This window comes from Hoplias malabaricus, chromosome 3, assembly GCF_029633855.1.
Source record: "Hoplias malabaricus isolate fHopMal1 chromosome 3, fHopMal1.hap1, whole genome shotgun sequence".
Taxonomy (NCBI): Eukaryota; Metazoa; Chordata; class Actinopteri; order Characiformes; family Erythrinidae; genus Hoplias; species Hoplias malabaricus.
In genome coordinates, this window is record NC_089802.1 from 5,130,592 (window position 1) to 5,156,332 (window position 25,741).

The 25,741-nt window shown below is 44.1% G+C and overlaps 1 long non-coding RNA gene across 3 annotated transcripts in view; it reads left to right on the forward strand.

Moving 5' to 3' along the window:
* LOC136690711 (uncharacterized) overlaps window positions 1-25,741 on the forward strand; it is a 163,867-nt gene that overhangs the window by 75,063 nt on the left and 63,063 nt on the right. The window contains exon 5 of one of the 3 annotated variants that reach the window (XR_010801765.1): window positions 7,317-7,539. The exons of the other annotated variants lie outside the window; for them this stretch is intronic. This is a non-coding gene — a long non-coding RNA (uncharacterized lncRNA). Of the gene's footprint in view, window positions 1-7,316; window positions 7,540-25,741 lie in introns of those variants that run through there. 3 annotated transcript variants of the gene reach the window in all.

Here is a 25,741-nt window from a genome sequence, read left to right on the forward strand (position 1 = left end):
AAACAGATCAATGTTATTTTAGCAAGGTTTATTGTTATTATTGTTATTTGTATGTGCATATAATCTTAGTCCCTTTAGTTTAATGTGTTTTCATATCCATGTATCCATCTGTAAATTTGTATATCTATCTATCTATCTAGCTAGCTAGCTAGCTAGCTAGCTAACTAACTAGCTAGCTAGCTAGCTAGGGCAGCATCGTGGTTGAGCAAATGGGAGTTCATTCTAGAGCAAGGAAAATAGAGTACACAGTACTTATAGTGGTGTTCCGCTAATAAAAGTCAGGACAAAATAACGTTCCAGGTCAGATCTGTCTAGGGAATTTATGTACATGAAGTAGCCTTCAGATTCTTGTGATGGACATATCTCACATTAAGCCAATGACATGTTTGTTGTGCTGCAGGGTCCATAACCCTCCACCAGTTGCTGGCAGCTCATTTCACAGCAGAGGCACTAAAGAAAGTCCACGATTGACAGAAAAAAACTGTTGTTTGCTTTTTAATATCCTCTAAATGTGTTGCCATTTGAACATTTACTGTAATCAATACCATAATACCATGATTTGTCTGTTCCTGTGTTTGTGGCTGAGAAACATTACTCAGTGTGTTTGACACTACCCAGGTAACATTGATAATGCCAGCTGTTTATCGCAAACTAAATATAACTTGATGTAAATACGCCATAATATCACCGTCCTGTCACCATTATCACAGACCCGACTGCATTCTCAAATGAGCCAGAACACGTCAATAAAAGAAAGCAAAAATGTATTTCAGACATTCTCGTGGGTTTAACATAAACAAGAGTTCTGAATTATGACCTAGTGCTATACAACATTTACAGCTCAGCAGTGAGGAATGTTTGTTTATTTGAGCTGTGGGAATGGCAGACTGCTCTTTTGAAGTGTCTTGAAGAGGAGTCACCTGCTGGGCATCCTTCAGGTTCATCTTTCTGCCACAGTCCATTTCCAGAGCAAACAGTGGCCATTTGGCGAAGACGGTACCTTTTTAAGAATATATACTAACGTTTTTTGCTTCTCCTGTAATGTCACTATTTTGGGAGATACATGTTTTTAATTGGACAGCGACAATAAATATATATCTCTAGTTGTAGTCCAATTACAAACATGTATCTCCATTATTGTGTGTGTGGCACAGGGAATTAACAGGGCACCAGTTCATCACGTTTACTTCTGAACACAGTAAACTATTAGATTAATAAATATAAATAAAATATAGTTTGCTAACTAGGCCACTCATGCTAGCGCATTAATACCTGTAACAAAAACAACGTAGCGTGCTAACTGCGCTTATTAACCTTGCTGTTGGTGATAAAAATTGTAGTTGTTTTGCCAAAAATGTGAGGTTTACCCATTTTTCCTGCATTGTTGGAAAGCTAGGTTTGGATTCCTATAGGATTGGCGACTCAAAAGTGTCCGTAGGTGTGAGTGTGTGAGTGCATGTGTATCTGTGTTGCCCTGTGAAGGACTGGCGCCCCCTCCAGGGTGTATTCCCGCCTTGTGCCCAATGATTCCAGGTAGGCTCTGGACCCACCGCGACCCTGAACTGGATAAGGGTTACAGATAATGAATGAATGAATGAATGGATTCCTATATATTAGGTAAGCAACTTTTCATTACATTTTAAGACATTAGCTTTATACGCTAGTCCTGGATCCCCATTCCCTGCACATTATAAGCTAACTCTGCCTCAAAACACCTGATTCTCCTCAGCAGGATATTCCCAAACTCCTCCTGAGCTGGATCGTGAGTTTTGAAGAAGAGAACACTTGAAAGAGTGTAAGGCAGGGGGTCCTCAGGACTGGAGTTCTGGTTTTAAACACCTATGCTGTCTGCAGAAATGTTACCATGTCTATGTCAGAAAAGCAACTCTGCACTTCCTGATTGAGAACTGTAATTGATACGTTTTGTTTGGCTCAGTAACAGATTGTGTTATTGATTATAACTATTAGAAGGACATGAGATAGAGTAGAGAGAGACCTAGACTTCTCTCCTGCATATGATCAAAACTGTTGTTGTTGACAACATGAAAGGTAAAGTTAAGCACTCAGCATTTGAGTTTTAGCAAAAAATCTCCAGTGTTATGTTAATGTTGTAAATGAAGTACCCAAACATACATTGAATGTGGGTATGTTTCAGTATGAATATTTCCAGTCTGAAAGTAAAATTCAGTGTTAAAATGAACTAGAAACACGCGGTCTGTCCTTCCCCGAGGTTGACCCCATTCCCGCAGCGAAACCTGTCCATTTCTGCACAGAATAGTAGAATAAAATCGTCCCACTCAGGCATTTATTATGACTCCAAGCCATGGATAGAATCCTAACCCTAATTTTAGCAGCCTACCGAAGGCTGACACCGCTATTTCTGCCCCTGCCTTCTCTCAGACGATTAGGACTCGTTAAAGCCTCAATCAGGATCATTTAAGTATTGATTCCATTTTGGGCCTTTGAAGCTGCCACAGGCGCAAAGTTTTTCATTGATATGAATTATGAATCATTCAGCACAGACACCGCAACGGTCATTATTTATCCAAGAGTTGATTTTGATCTTTTACACATCAATAAAGCAGGTCTGTGATAGAAGTTGAGTAAGTTGATTTGGGTTATTTTATTTTAGTTTTATAAAGAATCTGAAACGGAGCGTTGAAGAGACCCCACACATGATGCCACCTCCAGAAACCCAAACTAAAGCGACGTCAGTGAATAAAACTTTGTCATGGGGTTATTGTCAGCCTGTCAGATTGATTTATCCACTGAGCACAGGGCAGGAGGAGAAGAGCTAATTTATTAAAACGTAGATTTGAGAGGAATGTTATTAACTCTGTGTGTCAGGAAGTAAAAGGAAAGGAGGGAAAAAGGAAAGGCTTTGTAATAGAACGTCGGTCGTAATGACTCGAGGACAAAAAGTTGAGTGTCAATTATAGTTTGACTGGCTTTGAAACCCCCGTGTTGCACTCTAGGTATTGAGATTCATAATCTAATAAATTCCTTTTTGTATTTCATCAGGAATTTATTTTTCTCAACCCACCAGAGAAGCCCTGGGGTAATTTCAAGCTATATGTTTTTTTTGTAAATATATTTGCTAGGCGGTTGTAAACCTCAGTATCGTGTCTGTTATGAATGGTTGGAGTCAGACCAGCGCTGGAGGCCAAGGTGTTATTTTTTTTAAATTAATTTATTTTTTGTTTTTATGCTGTTGAAGTATAGGACAGGAGAGAAGGACAGGAGAGATTGTGCATACAGTTGATCAGTGAGTTATGTTGCACTCAACCAGATCAAGGTCAAGCATTCATAAGCCCATAAATGTAAAACATGCGCACGGCCGTGTACTCTATTACTCATGTAGCGTTAGCATTCATCGGAAGGTCCTCTAGCGCAGTATGTTATGCTGAATAAGTTGTTAATAGGGGAGTTTATTTTCTCTGACAGAGAGGAAATGGCTTCCCGGTGCAGGATGGATGAACCCCTGCAAGCTGTGCAGACACCACCCCGACAATGGTGCATAATTAGGAATAAATAAATATTAACACATCCACTTATATAACTATCCGACGCTAACCCGCTATATTGAATTAGCTTTCTGACAAGCTAATTGCGTCCGTGTGGCGTCCGCATGTTAAGAGCAGCGCTTCTGTGGAAAGGTACTATCAAATTAATCTAGGAATCAGTAATTGAGACAAATGACACGGCGCGCTGAGCTGTCCCCTTGAAAATCCGGATGAGCAATGGAATGTGTTGTAGGGTTAAGAGGCGGTGTGAAAGAGCGGCGACTTAATCTGAAGACTATTAGCTTTAGTTAAGCGTGTACCTTTCAATTAGAGCCATCATTTTACATTCCTGGGATACTGATAAATGTCTTTTGTCGCTGTAGGCCCAGCGTCTCGCTGAGGGGTGAGGGCACCATGCTGGCGGAGGTCTCGAAAACAACAACAACAACAACAACAAAAAAACATGGACAGCTTTCAGCGCAACCATCTTTCAGAGCGATTTCCAACATATCCCACTTAAAATTACAAACCACTTCCTTTCTAATAGACCGCAAAAGGCAAGTGGGAACTTGTCACAGTGAGGTAGTGTGTGGCATTTCACAAGGGGGCGGGGGTTGGGGGGTGGTATGCGTATTAGAAAAATATAATAAAACTGCAAATCAAAAGGTCCTTTGTATAAAATTATAGAGAGAGCTTTGCGGGAATGAGTCGAGAGCACACAGAGTCTGTGTGAATCTAATAATGAACTTGCATCCGACCTTAATTAAACAGTCTACATCCCCTCGCATAGCCATATAATGATGTCAAGCCGAGAAGCAATTAGCCGCCCTTCTCTGAAAGCAAACACTGTTTGTACGGCGCATAAAGTATGGCGGCAGACATGCTTATTGAAACCCTCCTGAAAAATAAAATTAATTAGTATGTTATGCTTTTTTTTTTCATATTTTTTTTTTTTTTTGGAGATGCCTTAACATTGGACCCCAGAGGACAGGCGCCTTAGATTAAAGATGAACCTTCCTTTCTGCCAGAACTGGTAATGAAAGCGGCAGGACTACCTCACACTGGCTCATTAGCAGCAGGCCGGGGAAGACTGCACCGCTTTGCCCCCCGACATCATAGCATCCATTAAAATAAGCTGTCATGGAGTTGCAAGAATAACAATCCACAGTAGACCAAGCCATCTGAAAGCAGAGGAGGCAGGAAAAAAGGAAAAGTTTAGAACAAAAGGCCCTCTCAAATTGTTCTTAGGTGTACAGCATTTATTTGTGTTTAGAGATCAAGCCTTTGTCTGCCCGAGCTAATTAAAGTGATCGTGCAGCGTTGGTGTTGGCCTGCAGTCGAGGGAGGCGCAGGCCAAGCGAGACGCGCAATTACGCAATTAAAGCATCCCGCCGCTTCGGTGACGTTGTCAAAGAAAGTAACGCTTCGCTCGCGTCTCTCCAATTTTTTATTATTATGTCGCGAGCTGACTGTGGCGTTATGAAGCAATTCCTCATAGCTTGTCAGTTTGGGAGAAGGTGTTGCGCGGACCCCGTGCGATCCGAGACCCGCTCTCGTGCACCCCTATGATGTAAGGTGTAATTTTGCCCAGTGGGGCTGCGCCAGGCGGGCCTTCTTTGTTCTCATTGGAGCGCGGCTGTTTATTCGTGTCTGTTTACCCGTGTCAAGTTTCCGTTGCGGCGGGCTGGTAGTTGCGCAGGCGGTCATTAGCTGAGCACTCCTAACTTCGTTACGAGAGAAAGGCATTCGGAGACGGGACTCTAATTGGAGGCATTTTTACAAGGGGAGCGCTTATCACTTTGCTTATTAAAAATGCTTATTGGAAACAATAAAGCACACATTATGGTGGGGGAAATTAATATAGTGCATTGCCCAGAACATAATGCCATTATAATGTGTGCCGTGTTCGTCCTAATGAGTGCCTCCTCAGTTTATTAGCTCTGATGACAGAGGGGCCGGGCTGGGGCTGTTATTGTTTGGTACAGTTTGATGGATTTCGGATGCAGTCACGTCGGTGTACACACACGCACACACACCCACCCGCCCACACACCAGCAGTGCACAGGCTGACTCTCTCTCTCTTTCGCTCTCTCTCTTTATTACAGAGCGAAGCAGCCGTTGAGCCCGGCGGGTTAGCTTTAACGCGGGATAAACATATAAATCTGCTGTTCCTCTCTGTTAGCCTGGAGTGAAGAGCCAGCAGGCTGAGAGAGAGAGAGAGAGAGAGAGCCAGGCCTGACTCCATACATTCCAGCCCTACTTATTTCCACCAGTGGAGAGAAGAGGCCATAGATAACTCAGTGACAGGGGCGGTCCCCTGGGAGCTGGGCCTGGGAGAGCGGGTTAGTAGGTCATTACAGCTTCTGCACAAACCCTTTAATTGACTACAGAGCCAAGCTGGACCAAAAAAGAAAAGTGCAACCTAATAGTTTGGGGGTGGTGAAGGTTGGTGGGGAGGTGGGGGTGGGGGCTGTTTGCATACGTGAGACCCTTCTGTTTGTGAAACGGAGAGCCTTTGTTTTCGATTTTGCTGTATTTTTTTTTTTTTTTTCTTTTTCCTTTTTCCCCCCACAAGTTTGAGGCAATTTATTTGTGATCCAATTTCACTGAGTCTCGCAATCAGGCAATGCAATCCAATTATCTCTTTGATTGGGCGAACTGATTAAAATGTGTAGCCAAACGTGATTATCTCTCTCTCTCTTGCTCTCTCTCTCTCGCTCTCTCTTGCTCTCTCTCTCTCTCTCACTATTTCACCATCTGAGCTATAGGCAGCTGTTCTTGAATATAAATAAATATTCTATATTTTAAGTTTGTATTAACATTGTAACAATGCACCAGCAGCTTTTGAAGACCATCAATCCAGGCTGTTGTTACTTTATAATTCCATATTTCTTTGCTTTTTAGCTTCAGGAGTGTTCCGGTTGCGTGCACATGATGGGGAACCTTCAACAAAACGCCATGTCCTTAGTGAACATAAGTAACGTCCACCACAGAACGTACACATCTGCACGGCTTGGTGCACAGTTTCCGCTCAGTTGCTGAATTCAACACAAATCATGACCTGTGCGAAAGTAATGAGAAATGTGTGGCGTTTTAGTACTTTGTTCTGATTTACTAAACCCAGCCAAAAGATAGAGGCAGTGCACCGATTAGTTCCATGTGGAGGAGATGAACTTCTTGTTCACTTACAAAATCAACATCACGCGTAACTCGACCCGGGATGTTCGGATGGCCGTAAACGTTGAGCATTACGTATTGACGGTTGTAAATCACGTTTGTGTTTTAACTTGTAAGTTAAACAGCACCTGGCTTCTTCCCGAGTCCTACAGCTTTCCTGACAGAAGGCTCTGGATATGACATTTCATCATCTGTTTCCTTCTCGCCCTAATCAGGACCAGTTGTGCTCGGATGGCTTTAAACTGAGCAGACGTGGCTGAGTCGGCTCTGTCTCCATGTCCGTGCTGGATGTGGCCTGAGCTCGCTGGAGTTGAAGGTCCTTCCACTGTTTTGAAATATAATGACCAGCTTGTTTGATTGCTAAAGCGATAACCATGAGAGCGCGCCTAGCTCATTTATCAAATTACCAACTTGGTGAAGGTTTGCAGAGACACACAAGTAATGAATGACAGGAGAGAGAGAGAGAGAGAGAGAGAGAGAGAGAGAGAAAGAGAGGGAAGGAAAGCGAGGGAGGTCAGACTGGGGAGAAAGACTCATATGTTATCTTTCTCCTTCCTCTCCCACCCCCGCCTTCTCTGAGCCGCATGTCTGGAGCTTATGAAATTTAAAGTGGTGTCTGGTTTTTGCCTCCATCAGAATGGCCTTGACTCGGCTGAGTGGCTGTGAGGGGGGAATCTGCGATAAGGGCCGGCCAGACCCCCTGCCTGAGACGTCACCGCTGACCCGGGCAGAGGTCAGGAGTCAACCGACAAATACATCTCCCACGTTCGCCGTCACTTACTCCAGAATTGATAAAGATGGAGGACGTGGACGATGGAGAGAAAAGTGGAAAGAGAGTGAGAGAGGTGTCAAAGTCTTCCGTAACCAGCACTTTGTGACGCATGGCTGGGGATGCCCTCACATAATGCCGTGCAGCGTGACCTCACACTTTGCACGCTGGGTGAGAGAGCTGCACTGACCTTGCCGGGATCCGAGCTCTGTTTAGCCTGGTCAGTGCAAGGTCCACCATATTGCACACTTTATATTTCCTTCACTGTTTTATCACGCATCACTGTACAGAGTCATGAAGCTGCCTTGCGTCTTAAATAGTAAAAAAGATTGATAATGGCGTGAAGTTGCGGCTGTGCAACACTCTTTATTTACATACATGGGCTTTCCAGGCTCTCTTCTTTTATCGTAACTTTTGGGAGGTTGCACAACAATGAATTCTTCCAACTAATGAGCCTTCATGTTAGATTCTGTTACTAATTTTAAATGACATATCAAGCTTTCTAATCAAGGGAATGTTAGCATGAAACGCTAAAGCTTTGTTGTCGTTGTTGCTTTGTTTAAACTAGTCTGAACATTATAGTCCACCTCAACATACGGCTCATTATTAAAAGAAACAAGAAGTATTCATTTCAGTGTTCGTTTAAAGAATCTTTACATGATGTTAGGGCTTTACAGCAAAATATAGGCCCTTCTCAGAATCTTTTTTAAAAATTTTAGGGCTCAAAATCCTCAAACCTGGAGCTTTCAAGTGCATAACATTCCATTAATTCATTCATTCATGTGTTTTTGGACTGTGGGAGGAAACCGGAGCACCCGGAGGAAACCCACACGGACACAGGGAGAACACACCACACTCCTCACAGACAGTCACCCGGAGGAAACCCACGCAGACACAGAGAGAACACACCACACTCCTCACAGACAGTCACCCGGAGGAAACCCACACGGACACGGGGAGAACACACCACACTCCTCACAGACAGTCACCCGGAGGAAACCCACACGGACACAGGGAGAACACACCACACTCCTCACAGACAGTCACCCGGAGGAAACCCACGCAGACACAGAGAGAACACACCACACTCCTCACAGACAGTCACCCGGAGGAAACCCACACGGACACAGGGAGAACACACCACACTCCTCACAGACAGTCACCCGGAGGAAACCCACGCAGACACAGAGAGAACACACCACACTCCTCACAGACAGTCACCCGGAGGAAACCCACACGGACACGGGGAGAACACACCACACTCCTCACAGACAGTCACCCGGAGGAAACCCACACGGACACAGGGAGAACACACCACACTCCTCACAGACAGTCACCCGGAGGAAACCCACGCAGACACAAGGAGAACACACCACAGTCCTCACAAACAGTCACCCGGAGGAAACCCACGCAGACACAGGGAGAACACACCACCTCCTCACACACAGTCACCTGGAGCGGGAATCGAACCCACAACCTCCAGGCCCCTGGAGATGTGTGACTGCGACACTACCTGCTGCGCCACCGTGCTGCCCTCATACCATTCCACGAACCATAAAATAAATAAATAAATAAATAAACAAGTTCATTTTTTTCAGGCTGCTGAGCTGATTTTGTATTGGATCTTAGCGTGCAGAACTGTCCCACCTCTTCCTCTGAGTCTCTCCAATCACAGCGCTGGACCTGCATTTTTTTGAAAGGGTAAAAATGAATTTAATCAGAAAAATGAATCTCTGATTAAATATGGAGAAAAAAGAGCTAAAACTAGAGCTGCTTCTCCTCACACCTAGGCGCTTGTGCTGAAGTCAGCTAAAGTAGCCGAGAACAGTCATTCTGATCAGGGCTGTTTAGTTAGGTGTGTTTGTATGTCTGTCCTCTGGGTGAGCCGGTTTCCTCCAACAGTCCTCAACACAGGCTGCTAGGTAAATCGAGAGTGTGTGATGCCCTGTGATTCCTGGAGGGCTCTGGACACACTGCAGCCCTGAACAGGATGAAGCGGTAGGAATGAATGAATGTATGAATGAGAATAGTGCTGTATTGATAGATCCTTGGGGCATTTTGAACCAAAACATGACACAAACCTCAGGGAACTACGTGGAAACTACTTGTGACAAACGGGTAGAATATGACCCCCATTAATGCTCACATTCTTTAAAACTTATACAATATTCTAACAGTTGCTATGAGACTACTGTGGTCTTTCAAAAAAATGTGGGCTTTCAAAAAAAAAATAAAAATTACATGTAGCTTACAGAAAGTGTTTATTCTGTAATAAGTTTTTCAATTTGGAACAAGGCATAGGAACCATGGGAACTGGTCTGGACATCACCAACTGAAATTCTGAAAAGTCTCACAGTCAGATAAATAGCTACATCTAACTTGAGCTACATGTAGCTTGAAGTATATCAAACGACAAAAGGATTGATGTGCAAAGTGTGTGACCTGTAAACCAACCTGGTAGAGTGGCTTTTAAGGCAGATGCTTTTGAAGTCGAATTTTTGAATTTAGTTACAGATGTTGTTTTATGCATGAGTGTGTTTGTGTGTATATGTGCGTTTGCATGCATGTATCCATGAGTATATTTTATAGGTATGTGTATGAATATATGTTTATATGTAGGACTGGGCAATTAATCAAAAATCAGAATTTCTAATCGACATAATCTTTTCTATATCGATTACAGTGGAACCTCTACTAACGAACTTTCCAGGATACGAACCGGGCATTTGAATATTTTTTTGCCTCCACCAACGAACCACGACTCTAGAAACGAACCCGAGCCTCCTCCGAGCCGGCGGCTGGAAATGGCCACTGACCCCAATAGGCGAGTCTCCCAGCGCCCAGACTTGAGTGAGCTTTTAAGATTAGCACATTGTAGCTTTAGCAATTTAGCATTAGTGTAAATAGCAGACATCGAAATTCGTGCTAAGTTAAGCCGTATCTACGCTTCGTCTCCCCACATTCACCCTCCTACTCTCCGTTATTCCACCCCCCCACCTCCCGTCATACAGCCAGTGCCTGTGTTACTGCTCCAGCCAGTCGTCACGTCTTCAAGGTAGCGATGTGTAACCACTTACAACTTTATTTCTTTTTTATTACTGTTTCCACTGTATTTCTCTTTTATTTTTAGTAACGCTACATGTATACCACAGTATTTACAAGTGTGGCCTGTATTTCTAAATACAGTGTGGTGTGACAAATTTCTGTTCTGTGTCTTTAATTACAAAGCGAAGAAGGTTATTTATGTGCATTTAAGAGAGCCACAGGGAGGTTACACACGTGGGGGAAAAACGCAAGAAGAGAGGAATGAAGCTGGAAACAGAAAAAGACACTCCACTTGACACTTTTCTCCCAAGTATGAGGCTTTCTCTCTAAATATGTGTGATTTGAGCTGGTGTTTGCTGGAAAACCATCTGCTGTGGTGTGCTATAACACAACTGTCTGTTAGCTGGCCAGCTGTGCTTCTAAACAGTGTAGAACTGTCCTATTTCACTAATTTTCAAAAGTTTAGGTTCCTCCAGCACCACTCGCTGAAATATGCTCTCTCAGAAACGGAATTTTTAACATCCACATGTGTGTCTGAACTGACTGCACAGCACCGAATAACCCTTCGCTCTAATCACTCAAACAGAAATTAGGCTCACGCAGCCATCAGTGTATTCCCACCCCACGGTAATATACCGTGATAATAATTTGAGACGTTATAAAACCAACATGAATACCTCCCATCCTTATATATATGTCTAAAACTGACTGAGATTGCAGACATTTTCTTGAAGTCGTCTATCCAGAAAAGAACTTGATATAACAGAGATTCATTAAAGCAGTTGGTCCTCTTTCGTTCTTGTTGGAGAATCTGAATACAGTTCATTTTAAAATGCATGTATTTGCATAGCAGAAGTTGTAAGAATGCCTATTGCTTATTTAACGGTTGTAAGATACGTATTTTCACGAACAAACTATTCTTGAAAAAGTCTCTGTATTCTAAATTAGAAATTTGGATCTTCTCCTGTTTCTATTCAGCTGGCATTGCCTTCCTCCTTTCCTCCTGCTTTCTCAGCTCTGATTAGCTGCTTCTCTCGCAGGAAAACACATTACCCTCTCGCTACAAACACTGATCGATTTCTCTAAGACTGCCTATCTCATTGCTTTTATATTCCATTGATTTTCCCGGATTAAGTTTTATGGCTCTCAATTATTTTCATGTATGATTGTTCACATCTGTTTATTGCGAGCCGCATAATCGTTGAAAGCAATGATTGTGTTCGAGTTGATAATCCAATTTCAATACGGGAGACATCCCTCCATTTGGAGAGAGATTACGCTATTCTATGCAGAGTGGAATGAGGAATCTTTTTTTTTTTTTTTTTTTTTTTTTAAACAGAGCTGATCAGGAGAGCACTTCCCGTGCCGCTTCACGCCTCCGACCGCCGTCAGATATGTCTGACATCTTGACAGAAGCGTTCTCTGAGAAACTCTGCATCACAGGCTTCATTAGGAAAGCGTTTAGCAATCATAAGAGATTTTTATTAACCTGCTGCGGTGTCACTCAGAGAGACAGAGTAGTGCCGTGGCACAATTAAATCAGAAATGGTTTTTGAGCACCGTTGGCTAATGTGATTCTAATATGATAGCAGGGGACAGTGCTTCAATGTACAATCATCTATCATTCGGAGGGAGGCCTTGACACTCTTCAGACGTCACAGCCTTCAGTTAAAGCTTTTCCTGTTCTTCTCTCTCTCTCTCTCTCTCTCTCGCTCTGTCTTCTCTCTCGCAGGCTCGGGCCAGGGTGCTAGACGCTCCTCTCCAGGTGCTTCCCGCGGAGAACGTTAGACTAGAGTGATCGGTGCAATAGAAGTTTAATCAATCCTTTAAATGGAGAAAGGGCTCGCAGATATTTCTCTGATATAGTAAGTGTCTATCAAAACTGTCATAAGTGACACTGAATAGCTGGATGCTTCATGCCGAAGAGATGGCCACTATTGTTTCTAGGCTATTCTGCAAACCTGTTATGAATATAAATGCTGGTCGGTGAGCAGAGGGAGGTGTGCGCTCACATAAATTGGACTGCTTTTCTACAACATATGGGCAGATGATTTCATTCACAACGCAGCAAAGTATTCACGTGCATTATCTCTTGTGCTTATTGCTGAGCTGCGGAGATAATAGACCAATCAGTTCTTAGTAATGGGTATGCGTATTTGATATATGCACAAGTAGATAACCTTTATCTGGACAGATTCCTTACCTCTAGACTGAAAATCATTTCTTGCTCAGAGTGTGTTTATGTTCAGAACGGGGGATTAAACCTAACATCTTAAAATGTAAAGAAATGTAGTGACACGACAAACGAATGAATTGTGCTTCCTTCAAGACCTATGAGGCCAACCACCGCTTCTTATCAAGCTGTCGACTCATTGGTTGTAGGAGAACACTGACTGACCGATATTCTTTTATTAACTAATAGATATTAGGCACGGTGGCGCAGCAGGTTAGTGTCACAGTCAAACAGCTCCAGGGACCTGGAGGTTGTGGGTTCGATTCCCGCTCCGGGTGACTGTCTGTGAGGAGTGTGGTGTGTTCTCCCTGTGTCTGCGTGGGTTTCCTCCGGGTGACTGTCTGTGAGGAGTGTGGTGTGTTCTCCCTGTGTCCGCGTGGGTTTCCTCCGGGTGACTGTCTGTGAGGAGTGTGGTGTGTTCTCCCTGTGTCCGCGTGGGTTTCCTCCGGGTGACTGTCTGTGAGGAGTGTGGTGTGTTCTCCCTGTGTCCGCGTGGGTTTCCTCCAGGTGACTGTCTGTGAGGAGTGTGGTGTGTTCTCCCTGTGTCCGCGTGGGTTTCCTCCGGGTGCTCCGGTTTCCTCCCACAGTCCAAAAACACACGTTGGTAGGTGGATTGGTGACTCCAAAGTGTCCGTAGGTGTGAGTGTGTGAGTGAATGTGTGTGTGTCTGTGTTGCCCTGTGAAGGACTGGCGCCCGCTCCAGGGTGTATTTCCCGCCTTGCGCCCAATGATTCCAGGTAGGCTCTGGACCCACCGCGACCCTGAATCCTGAATTGGATAAGCGGTTACAGATAATGAATGAATGAATGAATGAATGAATATTAGTATTGGTGGATCCTCGTGATGAGGATAGGGATATTACGATTCTCTCTCTTCTTTTACCAGTTCTTCTGCTTATTATGGGTTGTTGTTATTATTCCATATTTTGCCTGCTTCCCAATTTAAAAAAATATTATTAATTATTTTTGAGAGCTTGAGAGTGCTTACATTTACAAAATACAATGTCTTTTTACATATTATAAAACGGTCCATGTTTTAAAATGTAATAATAAATATGTGTGTGGATTTATTTTTTAAATTAAGGAATTACACAGTACGTAGCCCATACTTCTGACTTCTGAAAGCCAGATTACCCAACAGAGTAAATAAGTACTGCATAAAAACAATCAAATCACCAAAGGGAGCTACACGAGTTCCACTTGTATTATAGGCCAGAGGTAATTAAGCCTTTTTGTTTATTTCCACTACATTGGAACATGAGTGCGGCTGCCCAGATCTTAATGAATAGGTAACCCTTCCCAGCACACACACACACACACACACACACACAAGCACATCCATACAAAAGCAGGGTGACACTGCCCACACTTGGCACAGGCCGGCTTCATTGTTGCCAGTCCCGTGGCGGTGGGACGGTTGGTGGGTGTGGAAGCTAAATTACCCTCTACCCCGGGCAGGAGGCCCTCCCGAGGGGGGTCGGCACTGCCCTGTGAGTAAGCTTGTACCGCGCCTGCCCTTGACATGCCTTCTCCACGGACGGCGGAACGCAGGGGGTACTGCCAGGCCGCTTGAATGGCGGGCGAGTGAGTGCCAGATGGTAGCAGCTGCAGCGGAGCGCCCTCTCTGTGGCGGGACACCTGTCCATGCCGGGGCCCCTCCAGGAGCCATCAGCGCCCGCCCTAAAGAGCCGTCAGCGGGAAATGAGGCGCTAACCCAGGAGTGAAAGGCCTGCAGGCCCTGGGCTGGCCCTTGCTGGGCCAGAGCTCTGCCGCTCTAATGAGGAGCCCATTCGGCGCCAAGACACGTTTAGCGGCCATGCTGTTTACTTTATCATCATTACCCAGCATGCCGCTGGGCTGGGGAAGGGACGGCAGGGTGGACAGCTTGGGCGGAGCTTTGGATGGACAGCAGGGCCACCTGAATTTGGGTTCAGAGAGGGCTCTCTGAGGCCACAAGGCCACAAAGGCAGCTGTGTCCTGAAGGAGGAATAGTGCTGATAGAAATGGACTCTAGCAAGGTACCATTACTATTAGCAGTGCCACAAATTTCTGACCTTAGACATTCAGATATTTGCAATCTTTAGATAATGCTAGTGACACGGTGCTTGGTTTGTGAGTAAAAAGGGGTGGGGGGGTCCAAATGTAATCAATTTCCTTTATTATATATTAATTAATTCATTTATTTACTTAAAACACTGCAGGGATTGAGGATGGTGTTCATTTCAGTTTCATTAATGCTACAGCAGTGGCGTGTAGTGGTCTATGAGGCCGTTAAATACTTTGTGACATGGATGGAGGACTAGTTTTGCTTATTTTACCAGTGTTTTTATTTATTTATTTATTTATTTATTTAAAATAAAATAAAAAAATCCCATCTGCATCTACACTTTCAGAAAAAGTGCACAAAAACAGGTGAAATTAATGCAGAGTACAGACAGAAGTCTTCATGTGAGTCTCGCTCTTTAAAGTTAAGCATATATTAGCCTTGTATATGGGGATTAAGTGAATCCTTCTGATATTGTGCTGAATTTTACGTAGAGAGGAGCGTGGGAAGTTAGCACCGGCCATTGGCCAGATGCAGGTGAATTAATGAAGTGGCGGCTACGCTTTATCAACTCACAGTGGTGGGTTAGCCATTGGACAGAAGAGACAGAGCAGCATTCCGGTTATTAACGTGCTGTGCTTCAGACATTCCCACCAATCAGAAGTGGCTCAAGGCCTGTGTATACGCCCACAAACAAGAAACACACTCGACCAAGTTAGTGATGCGAACAGATGTGTTATCACTGAGTAACTCTGGGTGTTTTGGTCCTCAGGAAGAGCAGCACATACCTGATATAAGAATATTTAGAGGGTCTGAAGACAGCAGATATACAACAAAAGAAGATATGAGTGTGCGGCCAAGTAAACGTAAACCAGTCTAGTCCAGTAAACACACTACTAATTCACCGTAGCCTGCGAGTGTTACTCTGTACAAAAAGGGCTCAGAAGGTCACAGTGAGGTAAGGAAGATGTGGTGGTCTTTGGAGCTTAAAGATTTGGACGAGGCTTTATGTGTTTTTATTTATTTATTTATTTATTTAATAAAAACCTTCTCTTCTTCACCTCTCTACATGCTGCATCTTACAATTGGGAGGTCTCTCTCTCTCTCACTCACTGTCCCCCCTCGCTTGCTCTCATTAGTGTTTTAGATTATATTATTGTCTTAAAGCGCTCTTTGATGTGTTCATGTATTATAAGTTCTATGTACAGTCAGGGAAAGTACTGCCCCCCAAACACAGTCCCTGTTTTATTGATTTATCTAAGTGTAAACTATTTACACTTCTTCTAGTGTCTTAAACGAACGTTTTCATTTTCAAAGAGTAAGAGTAAGATTGTCAAGAGTAAGATGTAGTGACTTATTTTTTAGTTAGAAATCAGAAAAAAAAAACACATAACTCAACCAGGGGTGTTGAATAAAATTAAAAAAATTTTAATTAATATTAAATATCTGCATAAAATAACAAACCTGTGAATATCTGAAGTTAAATATATAACATTTTTATTACTTGTTTATATTTTTAACCACAGATGTTTTTTACGCAGATGATTAGAAAAATTCTAAAATGCATGTTAAAATCAGCTCATATCAATTTCACATTCTTGAGTTAGAATATAGAAGTTATTTGCATTTTTTTAGTGTCTTGGGTAATGATCAGTCATGTTTTAAATCTGTTATAAAGTAAATAATGAATTGAAGCTTGGCATTAAAACATTAAATCGTAAATCAAATTGCAATCTGTCCGAAAAATTGTAAAAAAATATATTTTCCACAAAACGTACCGCTCTACTTTGTGGCCACGAAAAAAACGTGATTGTGATTTTGTTGCAGGTAAAATCTTAAGTGGCTTTTACAATTTTATATTAAATTTATTTATTTATTTATTTGTTTTTCCCCCCATTTACAATTTTCCATTAAATTTTAATTTCCAACCCTGGATAGAAGGCACTTAAATGTTGTCCCTCCTCTGTGTCTTCAATCTCAGAGTTGGACCTGCGTTAATGTGAGAGTGCGACAACTAAGTTAAATTGAGCAAAACTAACTCATTGACTGCTGTGAAATAAGGGAACTAATCAAATGTGGAGAAACAAGAAAAGAGAAGGAGGAGAACCAAGCGTCTCTGCTCCTCACGCCTCAGTCCTGGGCGACTTGTGTTTGAAGTAAAGAGGCTCATTCTTGACTCGACCTGAAAGAAGCTTTTGACCAAAGCATGTCACAGACGTATACAGCGGTATAATTTGTCCCTTTTAAAGACGTGTGTAGCTTATACCTATCTATTTAAATCCACCTGTTTATGTTGTTGTCTTTTACAGTGTTTTCTTTGGTTAATGTTTAAACGGTGGGGTACAGCATTGCCCCAAACATGTGCTCATAGCATTTTAATACAGACTTAATTGCTTTGGTTTCCAGTCTCGTGAAATTGGAGGAGAATGGGGAAAAATTCATATCTCGTATACGTGACAAGACCCTCTCTGTAGCCTAGAGCTCATGGAGGGATATTAAAAAGTCATTAGATAGGGGGCGTCCTCAGGGAATGCTTTTATACGAACCTCTTTTGGTGTCACGACCCATGTTATTTGTGTATGAGTGACACTTACCTGGCAGACACGACATGAATTAAACGCTGCTATATGTGTAGCTTTTTGTCATCTTCCGAGACGTCTGTGAGCTCCGACTGAAGAGCGCTCATGTATATTTCACAGAGGCCTGCTCCTTCCTTTCCTCTCACTGCTACATTTCCTTTTGCCTGAAATGTAAAACTGCAGTGGGCGCAAGAATAAAGGCACACAGTGACAGAATCAAAGGCAGAGGTTGTGTAGATTCGATGAGCGCTGATGTCCGGGTCCGAGTTACGAGGGGTGCTTATTGGGGGCATGTACGGTAGTGCCTCTAGCGCTATCTGGACAGCATGAAAGGTCAGTGGGCTCGCCGGAACTGGAGGAAAGGGAGGATGAGGGTGTTGATGTGAGACCGTCTTTTGGGCAGGTGGGGTCAGCGAGCTGAAATGTGCATAGCCCAGTCCTGATTAGCCTTGCAATGGCGTCCTCTGGCCTGGCGAATGTAGGAAAATCTCAAGGATGAGACAGGAAGAGGGAGTGTGATTTGTTTTCACAGCGGGACGGGCCTTCGTATGGAGATGAAAAGGGAAAGCGTAGGGAGAGGAGTCATGTCGGGTGGCTGTTACTCTGCTGCGATGCCTTTTTAGATCTCGGCCGAACGCGGAAAGGACCGCCGTGCCCGTCGGCTCGGGCTGTGCTCACCTATGACCTCATACCTGCTCCCATCAGCCCCTGTTTCTTTCCACTGTCTGCTTCTCCGTGCCAGACTGGAGATAAGATTGGCCTCATGCAGCTGGGCTTCCTCCATGCTTTAAATAATTGATTTTGTGCTTAATTGTTTTGCAGTGATTAGAAACAGAGTCGGTAGCGTAGGAGGCCTATAGACCGACGTGTGGAGCCTGAATTTTAAACACAGAGGGCAGAGGTTTCCATTCACTTTCTTTCTTTTTACACAGTGTGTTTTATTTAATTCTTTTCTTTGTCTCTGCCTCCCATTATGTTTGACTGAGCGCTTTGATAAAACATGAAGGTATTCTCTGTAATACTTTTTTTGCGTTGTCGTTTTATCGATCCGCCAACCCCCGGGGAGTCACTTTCTGCAGGAGGCAATTATGAAATCAGTGCAAAAGCTGGGATAAAACAAGATATTACGCTCGCACAGTCGGCTGCACGTTCTACTCAGTTACAACACAGAAGAGCTCTTTCTCCTTCTCAATATTGGATACAGCAAGCGCGAAGGAAAGATAAAGGAGATTGACGAAGAAGAAAGAGCTGAGGAAAAGAAAAAAAAAGAAAAAATCAATGTGTAAGCTACTGTAGAGAAAATATGTATGTCATCATGTGTGAAATGACTTGGAAATTACTTTCTGAATTGAAATGTTCCCTTCTGCTTAGCTTCCTTGCTTCTCTTTGAGTCTGTCAGAGTCTATCGCAGCCTCGGCGAGTGGCCGCCTCTTATGGGCCTGAGTTTAAATGTCAGCTGGAGTGTGCTTTTACACCGTCCCGTGGTAAAACAAAGCCAGCGGCGGGGCTCCGGGTGGCAGTCTAGTCTGTGTTTTAATAGGTGTGCGTATGAGCTCAGGCTACTGTGCTTTTTTTTTTTTGTCCCAGGCAGGTGTGGGTGGCCCTGTCCCTAATGGTGCTAAAATCGCCTTTTTTTTTTGGAAAGTGACACCTCACTAAATCGGACAGGCTTGTGGCGGTGTAATGGAGTGGGATTGATCCGCGGCCGGATGGGGGGCCACGGCTCGCGCTGCTTAACCCCTCAGGTGACGCTGTTTGTGTATCACTTATTGGATTGTTAATAGATTTTCCTCATTTGTGCGAGACACCGCAAACTCCGGAGCCGGGACCTTTCCATTACCGCACCGGCAGGGAGGCTGCGGACAGAGCGCCATGACGGAAAACGCTGCTGAAAAACTGCGGTAAAGCAGCGTCAGAGCCGCCGGAGGTCCCACCTCCATGACAGCATCGCAGCTGTAGACTAGCAATAGCAATCCTCCAGTGGCAGTTTTAATTATCGGCACGGCGATACTATCAGTAAGTGTGTAATTATGTGTCAGTTCGCAGGCTGCTGGGTATGAAGGGGTGAAAGTGAGGGAGATGATGATTGTTGAAACTGGCGACTCGTATTTAAACAATCCAGCATGTGTAACTGGCACTGTCATTAAACAGAGAGGGGCTGACCCCTTCTGTCACTCACTCTCACACTTATGCAGATCCTTTTTTTTTCCTTTTACACTTTCTCTCTCTCTCTCTCTCTCTCTCTCTCTCTCTTCATGGGACTTCACGCTCAGATACGAGACAGGGCAGGAAGTCGCTGAATACACTGTGAGAATGTGACATTCAGTTTGTTCATCCTGTGTTGACTACACACACACACACACACACATACAGGGTGCCATTTCACAGGCACAGTTTTAACAGGCTCACACTTTTAAATGAGCAGGCAAATGTGCCACTGTTATTCATTTATTTATTTATCTAGATGTGTGTGTATATTATTATTATTATCGTTACACTTATATAGCGCCTTTCTAGACACCCAAGGACGCTTTACAATCCACACTGCTCAGAACGCTCAATTCACACACACACTGGCGAGAAGCGGCAGCCAAACGCGCACAGCGTACTCTCAACCAGGAACGACCGTCCACCTGGAGGACTGCATCGGGCACTAGGGTTTAACCCAGGACAGAGCGCCAATCCATATCTGGGCTCACACATACAGACATTCATTCACACACCAGGACAGTTATTAGAGAAGCCAATTCACCTACCCTCCATGTTTTTTGGACTGTGGGAGGAAACCGGAGCCCCCGGAGGAAACCCACGCAGACACGGGGAGAACATGGAAACTCCACCCAGATGGGACTTGAACCCAAGATCCCAGCGCTGGGAGGCGAACGTGCTAACCACTAAGCCACCGTGCCGCCATATATATATATCCCAACCCGCCGTATATATATCCCAACAATTTCAAATCTACCAACCTTTAATCTCCACCTGACCCTTCACATAGCCTTCATTTAGCTTAAGCCTGGAGCTAAACTGGCAGATCTCCGTAACCTTGGCTGGAAACCACTGGAATATGGAGCAGCTGACCAAGACTAAGACCAGCGCTTATTTGTAGTCATGTTATAAGAACGTAAACCTAGACAGAAACATTCTAAGCGTCTATCGAACCCCAGCTCATCAAATAACACAGGCTTTAGCTTGTCAATTTGTCAAAACAGTGGGTATTAACCCATTAGCTTTGTGTGACACTGACTGATATACGTCTCCAGGCCTGATAAAGCTCCAGGGCCTGAAGGTCATGTGAAGATTAGAGCTCGGTGTGTTAGATCCGAGCTCTTCAGGGTGGTGGTAGATCTCCAGGACAGAGACAACCTCTGGATAAATGTATGTGCTAAAGGCTAAACGTGAATCCACTGATTGTGGTTGTACACCATGACCACGTATCAATTTTACTGATACAGTAGGCACCATTTCCTTTGTCCTGACATTCACTCCTCATTATGCTTGGTATGTATCATGTGCCATGCTCTAAAACGTAGTATACGTATCACATTGACATGCACTCATAATTACGTAATTCATATAACAGATTTGTGATGCACTTTGAACAATGTGTAACATGGTGTTAAACCATTCGGAAGCCATCCTGCTCATCTATTTTCTGTTGGCTGGTGTATCTTTAGGGGCTAGTTGTGTGAGGGCTCCTCCTGCAGAGCAGCTGTCTGATTCAGCATGGCCTTCCATTAGAGAACAAAAATCACCTTTGATAACATGAAATGCAATAAAGTCTCCTCCTCAGCTTTCCAGCACTTTTCATTTAGCACGCTCAGACACGGGGACCTCCAGCCTCTGAACCCACACCAACATGAAACAGCTGCCTGCCCGGGGTGGGGGGCGCCAGGGCTTGGGTGGCGGATGATGAGGAGGAGGAGGAGGAGGAGGCACCGGGGGGGTGGGGAGCTCCAGTGAATTGTTAGATGTGGTGTCCCAAGGACAAGAGGGAAATATCCATATCATAATGAAAGGCAGTATTAATTGCGGCTACACCTCTGCACTTGAAAGTAATGAGCGGGAGCACGGCAGGGGCCTCGGAGGATTAATTTGTAGTAATATTTTATCAGCACAGAGAGGGGGTAATTTATTTTCTTTTACGTAACCAAACTTTAAAGGTGGGCCCCAGCCAGAGCCTGATTTGTTGGGGGGAAAAAAAGAGAAATGGAACGTCTACATATCTTTTATGATGGCAAACATGCCTTCGCCATTTAACTAAGTGGGTTACAAAGGATGAATTTGGCTATGCCTTGGGCTTCAATGGGCAAGGCTCTACGGCCCACTTACATCTGAGGTAACACAAGTACAGTCTTAATTTAAAGACCACTCTTTCCCCTTGTGGCTCTATGATAAAGACATCTGACAATGGTGGTGCTCTAATTTATGGCCAGACCCAATGCATTAATTGATTTCCACACCCTACGCCATTACAGAGCCCTGGTAGTGTACGGCCCGAGACGATTTATCTGCCGTGATTTGTCACATTCACGGCCCTGATTGTAATTTTTCTGACAAAATGGAGATTTTCTCCAAAATGAGCACCAGCGCATACAATATGAGTATATCAATTTTCTAATGAGCTCCTTTCTGACGGATTCATTGGGATCGGCCCAATACAGTCTCTGAATTAGACTAATGTGGTTAATGTCTTCTGTCTTGCGGCTAAGAAATGTCGCTCGTAATCGCATAATAGCCAATTCATTTGGTTTCACTCGTATTTGTGTGAAAGGTCCATTTCCACAGTTAACAATTGCAAATTATACTCCTTCTGTCCTATTAATTACCATTGACTGCTCTGGCATTGAGGACTGAGCTGCAGTTCTCGTATTCACGTTCGCCGTTCAGTTACACAAAGTTGCGAAGCTTTCTTGAGCAACTCGGAGCTGTCCTGAGTGACCTCACGTCTTTACTGTCTATGCCAAACATGAGCTAACAGCTAAACTAATGCTGATGCAGCTCCCTTACTTTAAGATGCTCTGTGGATACAGGAGCAGATGGTTTATTTCCTAAGCGTTTTTGAACTCGTTCTGCATAAAGAGATACAGCAAAGTGAAGCCCAGTCCCTCTGCTGTAACAGTGAGTGCTGTGAAACAGCATTTTGATATTTATTTTTATTGACACGGGGGTAAGACCTATGATGTAATGACACGCACATAAAGATGTCGATTTAAATGGCAGTAATGGATAGTGGACTCTGTACACGGGGGCATGACTGCATTTTTAAAGTGTTAACACCGATGACCCGATCATGCATTTCATACTTCACACTGCCTTTTTAATAATAAATAGGTATAAAATCTTAGACAGCAACCAACGAAGCTCTGATCTGCTGCACAAACTGGAGTAACATGGATAGTTTATCAGACACTAGGCAAAAACCGTCTTCATTAAAATAAGCCCATATTCCGTTATCATCCAGTACCTATAGCTGTGTTATTCCATCCTTCGTTAAATTAAATTCAGTGTTTCTCTAATGAATTGTAGAAGCCCGGGGTCGTTCAGTGAGTGGAAAGCACTGGCAGTGTATTAGAAGTAGAACAGTCATGGTGCTGTTTTCAGTGGGGAGCAGCTGAGGTCAGCCATGTCACTTCCTTATCGCCCCTCATGCTGTGGACAGCAGGAATACGAGAACCTGCAGGTGTCTGAGTGACGCAAATCTCTGGCACATGGTGCAGAACGCCGCAGGAGCTGCTGAGAAAAAGTTTTTGTGAAAGTATTGAGGGGAACATAAAACATTACACACCATGCAAAGCGTCCGTGCACATTATTAACGCTAGCTATTACTGATTCATCTTTTTGTAATGTAGACCGGTTGTGGAACTTTAGGAATGGAAAAGCAAGGCCGTGAAAACGTATTCTAAAATGACTCATACATAAAAAACATACATATAGTGAGAATAATACCAACTTATTATATTAAATTCTGAATAAATATTAAAGTATTTGATGTTGCAGCATTTTCTGTATTGCCATAAGACATCATATATTTTGAGTGTGGTGTGTTCTCTCTGTGTCTGCGTGGGTTTCCTCCGGGTGACTGTCTGTGAGGAGTGTGGTGTGTTCTCCCTGTGTCTGCGTGGATTTCCTCTGGGTGACTGTCTGTGAGGAGTGTGGTGTGTTCTCCCTGTGTCTGCGTGGGTTTCCTCCGGGTGACTGTCTGTGAGGAGTGTGGTGTGTTCTCCCTGTGTCCGCGTGGGTTTCCTCCAGGTGCTTCGGTTTCCACCTACAGTCAAAAAACACACGTTGGTAGGTGGATTGGTGACTCAAAAGTGTCCGTAGGTGTGAATGTGTGTGTGTGTGTGTCTGTGTTGCCCTGTGAAGGACTGGCGCCCCCTTCAGGGTGTATTCCCGATTACAGGTAGGCTCTGGACCCACCGCGACCCTGAACTGGATAAGCACTTACAGATAATGAATGATGATGAAATGTTTGGAGACTTAAAGGTCTTCGTGATGCTCCGTTGTTTTGTTTTACAGAGAATAGAGCCTCTTGCCATTCCAGGCTGCAGAAACTGCACTATGTAACATTTTGAGAAGGGTAGAAAATCCTCCTTCCTTTGATTCAGAACAGTGCTGTAAATGTGAACTACACTCTCTAACTGTAGGGGAAGCCCAGGAGCATATATTATGATTTTTTTTTCTTTAAAGGTGTTATAGAACTGACAAAGCCCTCCATTGAGAAAGTGCCAGTTTGCCTTTTTGTGATGTCGTTACTCATGAGCCCTCACACATTCCCGTCATCTAGTCCACAAAGAGCTTCACTATGTGTCTTTTACAATAGATTGGGGTTAAAAATAATATTAAAACCTAACAGGGTCAAAACGTTTCTTGACAAAGATGCGTTGACGTTTGATGAACACAAAAAAGTTACCCCTAAACCTTTAACACTGTAGCCGTACATAACTGAACCTAACTCAGACGACATGTGAAATGCAGTGTAAAGGACCTCCTGATAAGATAACAGTGGATTATTCCAGATTGCACAGTGAAGACCTTCCCCTCAAGCAAAGCCTGCCCTTCATAGTCAATCACGTAGCTCATAATCTTTGATATGATTTTTAATTAAACCCATAGTGCAGATGCTCCTCGGGTTCCTCCTCAGAGGAGGTACAGTACTTTTTCTTGCCTCTTGTTTCTCGTGCGTTTTGGGCTCAGCACGCCGCCTGTTTTGATTCTTTGCAAATGTCAATATTATTTCTGCATTAGCTCACCTCGGATACAGTGACGCGTTTCTGTGTGGCCGGATGACACAGCCTTATTAAAGCTCTAGACTTGTGTCAACAGGCAGCACAGAGGACGAGACGCTGCCCTCCACAGGGTCAGTGCGCCGGAGCACTAATTTGTTGACCCTGAAAGTGGAAGGGTTAAAAGTTCAAAGCCCAGCTGTTGGGGAGCTTTCTGTATGTGTATGTGTGAGTGTGTGAGAGGCAACGCGTGTGCATGTCCAGAGGCCAGTCCCTGCTCTGCAGGGTCCATTTCCCCTGTCGGAGAGCGGAGAACGCCTTCAAACCCAGAGGATATGGTCCTCTCACTAAATTGTCCTTCAAATGGGCTGTACTGTAAAAGAGGGGCCGGGGTGAAAAGGTTTATGTTCAGGTAGAAGAGAGAGAAAACACACATGGTTTCATGGCCTCTCTGCGGCACACATGCGGAACACACAGGGAAGAGGCGTACTTTCTCCTCGTGTAAATAAACATGCTGAAATATGTAAATACATTTATGGAAGGTTTGGTGCTTCTGGTGAGATTCTGAGGAGAATAACTCAAAGAGCGCAACCTCAAAGAGAACACACTCCTGCACTTTCTACGGCACCGACACGGTTTATTTGATGAACTTATTTAGAGAGAAATAGATGTTCTCGAGGGCGGCACGGTGGCGCAGCAGGTAGGTGTCGCAGTCACACAGCTCTAGGGACCTGGAGGTTGTGGGTTCGATTCCCGCTCCGGGTGACTGTCTGTGAGGAGTGTGGTGTGTTCTCCCTGTGTCCGCGTGGGTTTCCTCCGGGTGCTCCGGTTTCCTCCGACAGTCCAAAAACACATGTTGGTAGGTGGATTGGCGACTCGAAAGTGTCCGTAGGTGTGAATGTGTGTGTGTCTGTGTTGCCCTGTGAAGGACTGGCGCCCCCTCCAGGGTGTGTTCCCGCCTTGCGCCCAATGATTCCAGGTAGGCTCTGGACCCCCCGCGACCCTAAAATTGGATAAGCGCTTACAGATAATGGATGGATGGATAGATGTTCTCGATGTGCACAAAAAAGAAAAAAGAAAGCCAAGCTTATGGGAAACTCATTGCATCAAAGATTATAAACTAATATTTGCATGTTTTGTGATTGTTTTCTGTCTGTGTTCAATAG